The 15,408-nt window shown below is 52.0% G+C and overlaps 1 protein-coding gene across 2 annotated transcripts in view; it reads right to left on the bottom strand.

Annotated features, from left to right (window-relative positions):
* The window catches only part of LOC116432128 (uncharacterized), a 79,414-nt gene extending 64,015 nt beyond the window's left edge, over positions 1-15,399 (bottom strand). For both annotated transcript variants that reach the window (XM_031988516.2, XM_031988517.2), the window contains exon 1: positions 14,703-15,399. The gene's annotated coding sequence lies outside the window, so the exon portion shown is untranslated. The remainder of the gene's footprint in view (positions 1-14,702) is intronic.
* Between the last annotated feature and the right edge of the window lie 9 nt (positions 15,400-15,408).

Below are 15,408 nucleotides of genomic sequence, written 5' to 3'. Positions count from 1 at the left end.
AACCGAAAAATTCCGTGCTCGTTCCATACCCGCATTTTCCTCTAAACCCTACAAATCGTTAACAAGAAAAACGTTTCACTTAAACTCCACAGAACCGACTAACATTTATATATATATATATCAAACCAAACTTAGAAACCTTTGTCCGCCGCGATATCGTAAAGCAAGGGGTTAACACACCGCGGCACGAACTTACGGAACAACCTAATAGACGCTTGAAACTGGTTTCGAACCGGTAGCTCGGCTACGGTATCCCAGAAGACGCTTTCACAATCAACCGGTAGCTCCGCGGGCACGCGAATTGCTAAAGAAAACGTTTGAATCCCGCGGAACGGAAGAGAGACAAAGATTCCAGGAGTTCCCGGGCCGCGTAATCAAGGGGACGCCGCCTAGCTCGCAATCAGCGGCAGCATCGCGGAGCCGCTGGAACGTGGGTGGCGGAGCCGAGATTTTAATGAAAATTTACATTCTCCGCGGCGGCGGCGTCGGGGTAACGTCATGCATCTTCGCGAGAATATCAGCTTAACCGGGCGTCCGTGTAGGAGAGCGGCTCGCTCGGACGTAAGCGGATGAAAAGTCCGCGCCTCCGCTCTCCGCTTCCAGCGTAGCTGATTCTTTCGACCGGCGTTGCCTCGCTGTTATGGTTGCAGCGAGCGAGAGAGCGCATTACGTAACGCGGCACCCGGCGAAGATCGCCGCGATTTGCATAATCGAACCCGGCTGTTCGGCCTTTCGAGTTACTAACTGGCCTGCGCGCTGGCTAAACGCAAATCGCCGCATCTGCGGCGTTAATAAGAAACTTTCTCGGCATTAATTCCGTTAGGTTCGTTAAACCTGTGGCGCCGTGCCGTGGCAACGCCTTCGTTTCGGCGCGCGGCCACTCAAAAATGTCCATAAACGCGTATCCTGGCCCCCCCGGTGCCGTCGCCGCGGGAACGCGAAGTTTCGGAGGTGCACGGGGTCGACGACTCCTCGCTATTAGTTAATTAAACTGTTAATTAATTTGCCGGTGGCCGGTGCGCGCGCCCCGCGTATATACCGTTGCGCCGAATAAATTTCGCGAGAGTGCGCCTGCTGGTAAGATCGCGAGAGAACGTTTTTGACTTTGATCCCCGATACAGGTAGCCAGCGGCGAGCCCAGCTTTATAATTAACTTTTGCCGTCCCTCCCATCGCCTTCCGTCTAGCTCCGTCTCTCTTTCTCTCTCTCTCTTTCTTTCTCTTCTCTCTTCTCTATATCTTCAGCGGACAGTGAACGGCACTGACCCTGATTAACTATTTTCTGTATATCGATCCTCGATATTCCGTTTGCAGAGCGTTCGAAATATTTGTTGCCCGTTAAAAAAAGCAGCGAGCGCGCGTGTGGCCCCGAGAACACGAGGGTTCCGCGGTGGATTTATCGAACAACAAGCTTCATTAATTAATCCGCGGATTTCTGATCGATCGCCGGAGGCGCGGCACGCGAGCCGAGCACCAAGTAATCAATGACCAATCCAATTACGCGACCTTTCCGAGCTTAATAGCCCTAATTACAAACCGAACGGACTCGTTGCGCCTTGTGAAACGGTCGAATTATGCTGGCTCGAGCGGTGACAAAGGCGGAGCTCCGCACCGCCGCTCCGCGCGCTCCGTCGTTTGTTATTTAATCGCGACCTCTCCCCGCCGCACAACCGATTTTTCGGTTTGCGCCGAAAATATATCCCCCCCACCCCTGCCGGCCACGCGCCAAATAAATCACGGCGGCGCTCGGCTATCGGGGAACGCGTTTTAAATATTGATCGCGAGAAACGAAAATTGTTCGCGCGCCCGAGAGAAATTTACTTTCAACGGCGTCGAGGAAAAGCGGTCGGGATCTTCCCCTCGCGCATGATAAATCGCTCGGGTAACTTTGCGAACAGCTCGCCGGGCTGATGCACTTCGGCCGCAACATGTAAATCCGAGGAGGCGATGCACTGGCCGTGTCTACCGGCTGAATGACGCTCTCCCGACCCGGTATTAACCCAGAAGAATGTCGACGCCCGAGAGAAATCCGGGATTCCGGCTGGATCGCGGGAGTCACCGGTTGAACAAAGGGCTCTCGGGCTAGCTCCGAGTATTACCTTGCTCGCGGCGAGCACCGTTCCGTTCGTTTCCGTTAGTCGTCCGGCTAAATCACGCGGAAACCTTGAATGCGCCGCGCCGCCAGCCCCGCGCGACTCGCCGCTCGGAAACACCGCCGAAGATGGGGGCAATTTGCGAGCAACTAATTCGCGGGTTCTGACGGCTAACAGGGCCTCATTTACCTAATAATTCGCCGATCGGCCGGCACGGACGAAAAGGAGGAAGAACAATGGCCGGCGAGAGAACTAGCGAGCGAGCGAGCAGGTGAACGTCTATCCCGATAGAGCCGGCGCGGCTCTCCGCCTCTCCTATCGCAATTACGATTCCCGGTGTTATCGCGTGCTTTGTTGCGACGGTTCGTGTTTCCATTGTGCGGCCCGCGGATGCAAATCCGTTCCCTGTGACGGCCGCTCGCGTCGCGGGAAATTACAGAGCTTTGTGTTCGAATATCGAACGCGAACGTAAACGGGAGGATCCGTGGAAAAAGGACGAAAAGCCCCGAGCCGATCTTCGTTGGTCAGACTCCCGGGTTTCCAATAATTAATAGCCTCCGGCTGGATCCGCGCCGCCGCGGCAAGGCGTAGCCACCCGTTCGACGCAAAGGGTGAAACTTTCTGTGGAAACGCGCTGCCTTTAACGCATGGCCGGCCTCGCGAGACCTCCAAGTTTACGCTCATTCGCGCGACGGACCGCGCAAGTTTTCTCGGTGATCGTTCGAACCGTTTCACGTGAATTTGTTTCAAATGCGGGATGTACGACGTACAGCTCGCTTAAATTTTACAAATCCGAGCGGTTAATGTTCCGACACTCGTCGCTGGTCTTCCGTTATTCAGTCCTTGAGGGAGCTTCATCTCGGTAGGGAAGAATAGAGAATGAATACAATGAAAGAGAAGATAGGCACAGATTGATAAGACGCCGTGGTTACGAAAAGTGAACATAAAATAAGAAAAATTTCATTTGCAGTAATTTTCGTCTTATTTCTGTAACTGTAGCTTTAATGAGTAATTAAGATTCTTTTGATTAAAGCACAAACAAGACGTAAATCGGACTAATTTCACTCGTTTAACATAAATAATCAATTTTGGACTGATTTCAATTGGAAGAATCCCAGGAGTCGATTGATGTCAGATTTATAAGGATGAGATGAAAATGATTGAAAATGCAATTTTCTTTATCTATCGATATTATCTATCGATATGTATTCCACATCGTCGAGACGTGTTCGAGTTTTCCTGACAAAAGAGACCATACCTTGCCCGTTTAAATTTCATCACTGGCTCCCGAGTTTCATGAAATTTAAGCGGACGTGTACGTGTTCGTCGTCGACGGGGCAACCACGTTTTCGCCGCAGGAAAACTCTCGGCAGCAATATTACAGCGGAATGTTTCGCCGAGCCGCATAGCCCGTGGCGCAGAATCCTGTCGAATCGGCAGGCAGGCTGTGATTCATGAACGAGCTCGGTCAAAGGGCAAACGAACTGTTTGCCGGGCTGAAAATTTATGTTACAGTTACGTCGCGGGTGCAGCGACTCAACTCGTCCCATACCGAACTCGTCGACTATTGTGTCCCGCGTCGAGCGTTCTCCGTTAAACCGTCAGCCCGAGACCGAACTTTCAGTCGCACGAATTTCTGGATGCCGTACAATTAAAGACTCCGCGAGATTCCATTATAACTCAATGGTCGATCGTTGAAAGGAAACACGTAGAATCGAACGGAACGGAAACGAAGGCACGGTAAAAATGTTTTAATCTCCGGCGAAGGAATTCTAAACCGAGAGCTCCGGGTAAATAACAACGCGGAACGATTCGATTAAGCTCCGCGCGAACATTTTCGATGGGAATAGAGCCTTCCCCGATGCGTTAAATCAAACTGACATTCCATCGGGCCAGCTGAACGCGACCTGAAAATCCTCGTCCCACGCGAACTAGTAGGATCGCCGCAGAATGCCGTGTTAGGAACGCAGCAACAACGCCGCAACGTTCCCCCGTAGAGCACCGGGAATAAACGTTTTATAGCGGAGGGCCGGGAACGCGTCGACCGACCAGGCAGCAGGTATCGAACAACATGGACGAAGAAGAAGAAGAAGAAGAAGCAACAGCAGAAGAAGAGGGAGGAGAAGAAGGAGAAGAGAAAGGGGAGATAGATGAAGAAAAGACGGCGTCGAGTATCGGATAGCGCGTTCTCGCCGAAATGAGATTCCGGGACTTCTCTAGCGTCTGTGCGAACACGTCGTTTCCATCTCCCCGAGCGCCTCTATATTTCCCAATGTCGGAAAACACGGGGGCGGGGGAAACGCGTGCGAAAACACGGCCGAGGAAAGTTTCGACCGATCGACGATAGTAGCATCGATCGTGAAATACAACGAGAGATTAGAATGAAATTCCATCGGAGCGCCGACTTTCGAAACTTTCCTCGTCCGTAAATTCAAGGAAACTGTCCTGCAGTTAGAACCGTGTAATAGTTTCGCGCTCCCACGTGTCCTCGGGGAGAGCATTCTTTCGCTCGAGTTCCTCCTCGCAATTAAATGCGATTCCCGTGGAACGGAAGTTGAAGGAGGACCGGCGAAGGTCGTCCGATTTTTAAATCCTGCTGCGACTCTCCGCGTCGACGGCTCCTCGTTCGATTCTAGACACCAAAGGGTTGACTCGAATGTGTCGCGCCTCGGAACCAATTGTCGGTCTTCCTCGTGTTCCTCGTAAAAGGAACAACGCTCGCGCGGCGGAGAGCGAGCACGCGTTCCACTGTTCGACCCTTTCGCTCCCCTGCTCGATTCGCCGCCGCTCAATTTGTAGTTCCATTCTTCGGGAATTATCGATGTCATCTCGCCAAGCGTTCGCCGCCTTCTCCCGATAACCCGTTTAACGGAAGTTCGGGGGAAGAGCCGATCAAACGTCGCGGTTGATCCACGGCAGTGTCTCCGGCAATCAGGCCGCCGGGGCTAAACAAATTTCGTCGCAGCGCGACTGAGACCGATTAAGCGGATCCGAGTGGGATCCGCGGGTATATCGAATTACGGTTATCGGCAGGAAACCGAGTCTAATTGGTCGGACCCGGCGCGGCGCGAGGAGGCAAGGTGAAACGGATACCCGCTCGGTCGGGGATTAGTTCCGATTAATGTCCCGTCCCGCATCCGCGACGTGTAATCGCGACAATTGTCGGCCCCCGGAATTCATTACGAAGGAGGCACGGAAATCGGTTGCGAGCCACTGTCAAAGGAGCATAACGGAACGCTCGTTGGGAAATTGGAGACGCCTTCTCGCGGAAAACGCGAAGACACGCGCGGCGCGTTTTTGTCGCGAGAAGTTCCCGATGAGATTTCTTATCGGGCCGTCTGCTAATTTGTCCCGTAAATTAGCCGGGCAAACGTAAATACTCGAGTGCGCGACGGTTCCATCGATCTCGCTTAATCCACAGCGACCCGCCCCGTTTAAAGTTAAATTCCGCTCGCAAAAGTGTTCCGGAAACGTTCGCGGCATTCACTGAGAATTCCATCAAGCATTCCCCAGCTTTGTACAGCTTCGAGGAGCCCTCCGCGCCTAATGAAATGAAAGACAACCGTGTGTGCGACTCTGTGTGTGCGACTCTCTGTGTGTGTGTGTGTGTGTGTGTGTGTGTGTGGGCGTGTGTGCGCGCGCTAGACGCACGAGGCACTCCGCGACTCGATTGAAGGCAGGAATAGAGTTGCCGGTTTCGATTCTGTAAAATGACGCGCGCCCGTGCTTCGCGCGCACCGCTGGAATTCCTCTGTCGGAACTTTCACCGAGGTTCGTTAGCCCATTCAAATTTCCATGGAGACCTTCCTGAGGCATGTGCGTACCAATTGCTCGTTACAATGCCAGCGCTTTTAACGTCGAAACAAAATGGAACATTCCTGGCTCGAACGTTGCCGCGATGACTGTTAACAGAGTTCTCAATGTTCTTTGAGATATTCCTTGTTGCTTCGTAACCGAAATACATGACAGTAGATGTAATTAATAAAGTTTCGTATCACGGTTTTCATATTACTCTGTTGTCCAGTCAATTTTATTGCTAAATCATTTCATTCGACGTCGATTTTCTTGCTATTATTCTTTCCCAGCGATTCAGAGGCGTCGGTCGCCGGTGACCACCACGGAAAACAACACCTACGCTGGCTCCTTCTTTACTAGAGAAGCATCTTAACCATAAAATATGCGGTAAGTTTGTATTTTTCCGAGTTCTAAACAGCTTGGCGAAGCTGGAACTACTACGGAATCCCGGATAACCGGACGGTGTATAATCAGGGATCCGGCGCGAGGCGAACGCCTTGGAATAGAGTGTCGGACACAACGAGTAACACGTGTACCGCTTGCCAGACAAGCTCGCCGGAGTTTGTCGGACGTGCACGCAGCCCGCAAAGTGCACGCGGTGCAACGCGATGCAGCGTCTTGGCTAAGACTTCGGGCCGACGGTCTTCTAATGGAAACTCGATGTATCGATAGCGAGCGCTTGATTGAAAAAAACCCTTTAGACGCGCATTGAACGTCGAGTGTAAATTAATTTCACGTTCACGGAATTCGATGTATAGCTCGTTCATAGAAACATCAAGCGTATGAGCCGAAATTTCGATCGACTTAGTTTGCACGTTACTAAATTAACTTCTTTAGTAATTCCTTCAGCCCTTGCGGTGAAATTACGAGCACAGCCCGTCGTTACTTCTTGCCAAGTGACGAGCTACACTCGCCGTACGACTAAAATTACAGATAACGTGTTTCTGCACAAAGTTTATACAGCTCCTAATTAAGAATAAATTGGCGTGGTAGCTAACAGCGTGCTACATTACTTTCAATTAATATTCTTTCAACGAAAAAAATGTGTGAATCATATGAAACGTGTCTTCGTTAATCAAAACAAAATCCTTCTCTCGTGCACAATTTTTTTTATCAAATCGTACTGCAAAAGGTTAAGGAACGATTTACTCTCTCCGCAATAATTATGAAAGAATCAGGAATCGGTTATTTCAATCCGTCCGCTAACTATGCCGTGAAATACATCGAAACGAACAGTTTTATGCCGGCAGTGGCACGCGAACAACGGAAACAACTGAAACGTATTAATTAAATTAATAAAGTCACGCCGAGGGGCGGGCGAGGTCGGGGCGAGCGCCGTTTCCGTCGCGCCGTTTCGAATTCCCAGATATTTTCCGGAAACCGTCGATTCCGCGAGAAGTTCAAGAGATTCCCCTGCCGCTGCCGGCTGCCGAAGTTTTCGTTAATTACTCGGAGCCGGTTAATTACGGAATTCCTTTCCGGTGTACATCGAGCCGGAGCGCCTCCGACGCGGCGCATCCGGCGACCCGGCAGAGCCCGCACAGATTTGCTCAGACTACATTTTTCTCTCGGCCCGACACCATTAAACACAGCGCGAAATAAATCAGACCGCGACCCGTAAATTCTCGCGCGGTTTATCGCGCGTTTTTCCCGCGCCCGTATGAAAACCAGACACTGTGCACCGGGTGACGCGGCGCCAGGTAATTCCGCGGGCACACACGCGTCGAAGGAGGGGAATAAAATTTTACCGCTCGGAATTTCGTTTCCGGGAGAACTGTCGTCGAATGCGAAGCGACTGCAGCGCGTCTGTTCATGGCTCGCCTCTTCCACTTCTCGCGAAAACTAACGCGCGCGTTCCCGATCAATTTTCGAGCTGGATTTTCGAGAGAACCGAGCTACCGACGGGCGAACTTTATTCGTTATCTTCGGATCGTTCGCGTTAAGTACCCCGTGTTGCTCGGGAGAAGACTCCTGGAGGAACGTATAATTGGTCAGCTTCCATCTTTCCTCATCCGATTTCCAATTACAGTGGTACCCCGACTTACGAGCCGCTCTACATACGAACTTTCCGACGTACGACCTCGTTTCGTACTCCATTTGGACCTTTAGATCCGAACTCAATTCCCAGAAACGAACCGCGACGCTTTTATAACCTCGAGTTATAATATAATAGAGAACTGGGCTCCGAGGCACGAACTTCCCGCGAACTTGCCGGAATTTCGAACTGGAACGAGCTCGTAAGTCGAGGTACACCGATGTACGCTGCTAGTCGATACGGTTACGCGTGATCAATAAAAACCGTGAATTCTTCTGCCGAGCGACACGGGGTATACGTGTAATCGTCGCCGAGATTCCCGGCATTTCTCCGGAGGCGATCCGCTCGCATTCTGGCGCGACCGGCCGTTCCCGGGGCGGGGAATCGCGAGCCGGCGGAAGAGGGCTCGGCAGAAACGGTAGACGAGAGAACGTTAAACACGGGACGACCACTCCGGAACGATCGTACAACGAGAAAGTGGTTAGAAGAGGTCAAGGGCCACTCGGCGCCGCTTGTTCCAGTTAAGTTAAACTGCTGACTGCGCCGGGTGACGATCCGACAGATGCTTTTTGCACATCAAAGGAGCCACGTTCCCCCCTCGCCCCGGCGAGGCTGGCTTTAGCCACCGCTGCCAGCATCCGTCTTTCGGAAGCTCTCGATCCGAAGAAGACGCGGAGGTGTGTCGTCGGAGGATGGTAAACGTTCCGGTACAGGCGGCTTGGAGAAGCCGGCGAGCGATAATAGAGAGGAAGTGCAGGTCAAGGAGTGCTCGGCCGAAGAGCGTGGCACAACTCGCCGCACCGAGACCACCCCTCTGATCTTGTTTCCTCGACCAACCACCGGCTGCAACTTTCCCCGGTGCCGCGCGATAATCTCTCGACCAGCGGCATCTGTTTGCGCCACGCCTTGTTCCGCGAGTACGGAAATTAAGGAAACAATCTGGTGGCCTGTGCACGATCAGAAACAACAAAGCCGGGACCGAGGCTCCGGTCGATCTCCTCGTTGAGGTGGCTAACGATTATCGACTGCGGCGGAACTTTCGGAAACGGTTTAACGCGTTCACTGTCACGGCGGGCATTAAAGTTGCTTGGGAACGAGTGCAATGGGAGTGGGATGGAAATGTCTGGTAAGCAGATAGGGTAACGACGCCTAATATGGAACGCAGTAATTTGGGAAACACTTCGTTAGTAATAGAAGACAATTGGGTTGATAGTTGGATATTAATTAAGCACTCGTTGAATGCGAAGCGTTGAGTTTGGTAGAAGGTTTATCCGAAAGATGAATTAAAGAGAATTTCTTGGTATAGATGGGATAAGTTTGTTTGATTTGTTGAACATGTTTGTTCGTCGCTGTTCGAAAGTAATCAGATTGTTGCATTGTTATTGATTTCTTCGTGTTTTGTCGGAGATTTCATTGAATAACGTGCACACCTCTCGTGCTGGCGAGCTTCTCGAATCAGGAGTTCCATATTATGTGCCCACTGGTGTAACGTGAGAATTGTAACAACAAATACCAGCTATTTCTAACTCAATCTATGTTTACCCTCGAAATACCTCGCGCCTCAAAATCCAACGTGTTAACCAGTGAACAGATTACGTGCGTGGGAGCGTTAGGTTGCTCCGTAGACACGGGCGTTCGCGCCTGATTTGAATAATTTATGAAACCCATCGTCAGGACGCGAGACAGAAGGGTCCGCGGGAAGACAGGAAAAGCTTCGAAGTATCGCGAAGGACGCGAACCGCCGGGGGAGGGAGCGCAGACGGGGACAAAGCTCGTTACTCCCCGCTTGAGGCAGCCGGCGAAATTCCTTGGGCACAGTTTCGCGTATTGTACCGTCACAATGCGGGCCGACACCCGACGCGTAAAGCCATTATTATTATTGGCGCGGCGGTTGTTCCATTTTGTTCTATTACCGCGTCGGTAGCGTTCGGGGGGCCGTAAAACGGGAAAGTCCGACGGCGATAAATTCCGACATAAATCGGGCCGCGTCTTACAGCCGGCCGTGTTTGTCGCTCGTTGGGAAACGACGCGCGCCGATTCGTCGTTCGCCGGCGAGAATCGTTTCGGGAAATCGCGTGGCGCTGACGATCTCGATGCAGCCGGCGCGGCGTTCGCGTTCGCTATTCGGGTCAGCCATTTCGCCGGGCAAACGAATGGTTGAAATATTCAAAGGTAATCGCGACGCGTGCGCCACTACTGGCTGCGCCGCGGCGCGCCGCGTCGTGCAGCCCGTGTCTGCCATTAACATGCGAACATTTATCGGGAGATCCCTCGCCGAGGCTCGATCCGTTAGTGGATCGGGACGGGACGGCGATCGACGCCGCGGAAATTTATGGCCGCGGTCGTTCGCTGCACGTATTCGGCCGTGCGAGCGGCCCCGCGCTGGACAAAGACAAACGTCCGCCCCTGCCCGGCGGGAAATTTCATTTCAAAGAGTCATTAGACCCGGGGATATTGGCACGGGAGCAGCCGCTCGCGACCAGTTTTCTAACTTTCCACGGGTCAGCGTTATAAATAAAAGCGGACGCGTCGTCGCACGGACACCGATCAATCGATGAGACTGTTTACCGAGTTGTGCAACGATATACACCGGCCGCGCTGCCGCTCCGTATAATTATACCGGGTAATCGCGAAGTCGTGACGCAACTGGACAGGAAGCGATTCGTCGCGCGGCGTCGAGTTCAAAGCGACCGGGGAAGTATCAAGACGATCCTCTCTCGTTAAACGTGTATCCTAACGCGGCTCGTTTTCTACCAGCTGCTAACGCACTGCCCGAGAGTGCTCGTGTTCACCGTTAAAACGTTCCTTGCTTGAAAAACGACACGCCTAGACCTCGTTCCCCGGCCAAGTGGTATTTACATGGTACCTCCTCTATTAGTTTTACGTTGTTTTTATTCTTGAATATTTCATAAAGAAACTTTGTTATACGGTGCACTTTATATTCTTAACACATTGCGCGCCGGTCCCGCGATAATGCGGGATTTTTATTCTGCCGTTTAATTGCTAGTCCTACGTTAATATATTATTTTATATATGTACACCACAAATCCTAAGTAAAATTACAAAATCCTTATTGTTCCTCGTAAGTTAGACATTTCGGTTTGATTGATTTAATAGTGTATCAATACGCTCGCGTGTTTAGTAGCTGAAATTTATCCGGCGTACAACGTGTTAATAATATCCTAAAATAAATGCGCAATTCAAAAGGAACACTATAAGTACAGAATTTTTGTACATTAACGGAATCGTACGTGTCCCGGAAAAGGGACACGCAACCAGGCAACAGCCATTGCTCGAAAACGGCTCGGCGTTAAAGCGCGCCGCGAAGGAGCGCTTTCTCCCGCGGCAAACGATTGTTCGGCAGGAATGTCCAAAGTAAACCGCGAACTGGAAGAGTCAAAGCCGAGGATTCGTCTGAGCCGCTGCCGGGCCGCGATTACGGTGGCGCCCCGTACGTACGAGGACGAAATTGAAATTGAAATTGAAAAGAATCGTGTAGACGCATTGTTGGAAAGCACGGCTGCGGTTCGACGGGGCGCAGCTAAAAAGCTCGGTCGGCTGAAACGCGGGATGAGGCTCGCGAGCCGGGGCGAGGCGGCCTGGAACATGGGGAAAATGCTGAAGCAATTAAAAAAAAAAGAGAGAGAGGGAACGCGGGGAGAAAGGACGAAGGGAGAAACGGGCGGGTCATTAAGCGATGCGCGGAGGTGAACTCCGGAACGCGGCGTTTCGCGGTGGAGTTGGCTGGCCCGCCGTAAAACGCGGCGGACTTTTCCTCGCCGTGGAAATCGAGTTAACCGCGGAGCGAGGGGCCGGTAATTCGTCAAAGGAACGACGCGAAACGCCGTTGCCCGATGCGCTCGCTTCTACTTCGGCGCTGACTCGGCTCGGCGCGGCGCGGTGCGGTGCGGCGCGGCTCGCGGGCGAATTATTCGCTTATTATGGCGCGCGCCTTCGCTCCTCTCGCCGGTCGTCGCGCTTCCGACGAAAACTACGCTCGCGATTCGCGTGTAGACGACACGCCGGACTACGCAAATTCGACTGTCGCCCATCGACCATCTAGTAATTGCGAGTGCATCGTAAATCGACGGCCCGGAACAGCGGCCGGTGGGGTGGGCAGCGGACGATCGACAATCAGCCGGGACTGCTGATTATTTGAAACGAGTGGACGTTCGTCGATGCATCGTTTAATGGAAATTCGCTTTGCCCTGGTTCAATTAGACGGAAAATACGGTTGTCCCGGAACCGATCGCGGCAACGATGTCTTGTTAACTTTTATGCTGGATCCTCGCGGCGTGCCTTTCTTTCGAACCTGTGCGCGCGTACGCGTGTTCCGCGCCGTTGAACGCGAATTGGAGATGAACTGTCCACCCACGCTTTAGAGGATTCTTACGGGCGACGCATCCGTGGACGGGAACCGTGCAAAGCGGGAGTGAATTAAAATTTTTGAGGTTCTCGAGCGTTCATGAAATTTTTATCGGATGTGCTTGAATGTGTGTAATAACTGACGATGTGCTTAACGTTTGCGGGAGGTCGTTAGATTAATTGAGGAGCTTCGAATATGAGAGAGACGATTGTTCTAGAGGAATTCTGTTTTCTTTGAGATCGGCGTACTTTGCTTACTGTATTTCGATTAGGGATAAGGGTTAGCTCGAATCTAGTCGAATAAATCGATATGTATTTACCATTTTATGAGCTTGCAATCTTTCAAATGTCGTTCACGACGCTCAAACGTCGAAGTTAACAGGAATTCTATCTTCTGTTAACAATAACTCTTGAGTTATTGGGTCTCGAGGCTATGTCTGTGTAGCACTTTGTACTTAAAATCACTTTCTGAATCAATTGACGAAGTTTCAGTTTCTTGGGATGATACATCCGCTATAGGGGTAGTTTTATAAGGGTTGCTTCTCGTCTTATTAAAAAAATTATGCCAGAATCAGATTCTGTGAACCCAAGAACCCCGGAAACAGGTTGTTTCGTGAATACTGATATGAAAATAACGAAAATATGAATTTAGTCCGGGTTCTTACGATTCCAGTTTACTGTGCGATGCGCTTACGCGTTCGTTTGATCTGCTTCGCGCTAATCTCTCTATGCGCCAATCTGCTACGTTATCGTTCCACGCCGGTTGGATTTGCGTGCCACTTATCGTCGTGCTCGTAATCTGTGTCGCTCCTCGATACATTTTCCTATTATTACAACGCTGTTTCGCTTAACATTCGTCGCCCGTCGACGCCGTTCGTCTCTTTTGAGTATAACGTTCGTCTTTTCAACCCCTCAAGGTTCCCTGAAATTTCTCCGGTTAATCCGTCCTTCCCTTTCCTCGCTGTGTCGTCAAATAGTTATCAGATTAAATTTAAAGCGGTAGCTTCTCTGAATCATTCTATTACGATATTATACGATGCAGTGTTAGTACCACTAACTGTACCGGGAACCGGTCAAAGGACCGAATTTAAAATTCTCAGTTCACTTTCGAGGATTTAACTTTAATATCAACTCCTATATTGTCCAATTAACCAGTCTTGCAACGTTTGCCTTTTCTTTCTATTTCCACTACCGTACATGTATCGTCTAACTTGTTCATCTTTAATTTACAGCCGGTTGCTTGACTGGTGCGGTAGGAAGAGTGCCGGTACGGTTAGTGTTAAAATAATAATACCACTTCGTCCAGAGATTTCATTTTCCTCGATACTTCACGATTCGCCCTTCTGTCGGACCATCGTGCCGATTACTTAAATCTCGCCTACGCTAACTGGTTATCCATACGAGACCCGTAAGCTTCCGAATGCGAAACGCAGGACATTCGAGTAAAATAGAAACGACGTCGCGGAAACTGCAGCGGCAGATCCATAAAGGTCCAAGGAGTACCGGCCATAAATCAAACGCATCAATATCGGCGTCCGTTTAATAAACGGCAGCCGAGCGCGGAGGAAAAGAGGAAACACGGTTCGTACGGGTGTGTTTCGTGCGCGTCCGCAGCGAGTTATAAACGATGCACGCGGAACGGAGAGAGAGAGATAGAGAGAGAAGAGCCAAGCCTCCTTCATAGAAGCTTTAAAGTATATTCTACCCGAACGATTTCGATGGCTGCCGCCTCGTCCGGGGCGAGGGGAGAGAATTAATCGTTGTTCGCGGCTGGATGCGTCTGCGACCGGTACCGGGTAGCACAAAGAAACTTTCCCGGACGGAAAGAAAAAGAGCGGCGGGACGGTGAACGGCTCGCCGGAGCCCTACCAGAGGAAAAGCTCGTTTCGAGCTCGTAAAACCGCTTCGCGGGAAGTTTCGCGCGATTTGCATGTGCAATACGTTCCAGCGACACGGACGGCCCGTCTTCGCTTCATTTCCTCGCGGCGCGGACACTTACGGCGCGTCTTGGCCGTCCGCTGTCGGTCGCAGTTGTCCCGGCGGGCCTTCAAAGCGACCGATTTCCCGGCGATTAAGTTACATTACACGTAATGACGGGACAAGGGCTCAAAGGGTGCTTTACCGTCCCGGCCACCGCGCCGCGCCGCGCACCGGTTAGAACTCGGGAATTACGGTGCTTCCCCCAGGGAGTACAATCGACAAAGGTACTCTCTCTCGCGTTCAATGTTCCATTTAGTGGCGGCGGTACGGATGATAATTAAACACGGCGCCCGGACCGCGGAAAAATCAATGCTCGATCCTGCGGCGTTCGGTAGCCACCGTAGGAATCAACCTGCCGTCAGCCCGGTCGACGATCGAGGAACCGATCGCTCGAAGAGCTCGCACGCGCGTCGCTTAAACCAGTCGCATTCTTACCAAGTTACACGCGTGGGAACCTCCGCATCGCACACCATTGTCCTGGTCAGTTGTCGTTGGATCACCTATCGCACGATAACATACTCCGACGGCCAAGACGACAGAGACCGAACGATGCGCGTGGAAGTTACACGTCGAAGGACGAACGAGCAATTGCCACTTGTCTCCGCGATCCTCGCGCGACTTTCCCACTCGACGGGGAGACGCGTACACCTCGTCGGAAGCTGTTCCTAATCCCGGACAAACATCCAATGGACGTGCACGCGGATTATCGACGAGAACGGGACGTTAAGGGACGCGAGCACGTCGCGCCGCGTCACGACGACAGGGAACGCGGATAAAACGACACACCTCTGTGCCAGCGGCGAGAGCCGGAGCTGATGCGGACCGCGGAAGGGAGGCTGCGAAACTGAGATGAAACCACGGCGCAACCCCGGTGCGCGCGCGCACCAAAACCACCCCCGGAATACACGGAAGCAGCCCGGCCAACCGAACACTGCCCCCTCGTCCCTCCCTACTTACTTCTCTCCAGGACTACGACGACGGCGAGGACGAGGACGAGGACGAGGACGAGGACGAGGACGAGGACGAGGACGGGGACGGGGACGGGGACGGGGACGGGGACGGGGACCGGGACGGGGACGGGAACGGAGACGAGGACGAGGACGACGTGGACGGCTACGCTGGCTGCCGCGTCCATTTTTCC

The sequence above is a fragment of the Nomia melanderi genome, chromosome 1 (assembly GCF_051020985.1).
Source record: "Nomia melanderi isolate GNS246 chromosome 1, iyNomMela1, whole genome shotgun sequence".
NCBI classification, from domain to species: Eukaryota; Metazoa; Arthropoda; class Insecta; order Hymenoptera; family Halictidae; genus Nomia; species Nomia melanderi.
Note: the sequence above shows the minus strand (reverse complement) of the source record. Positions and strands in the feature narration are given on the sequence as shown.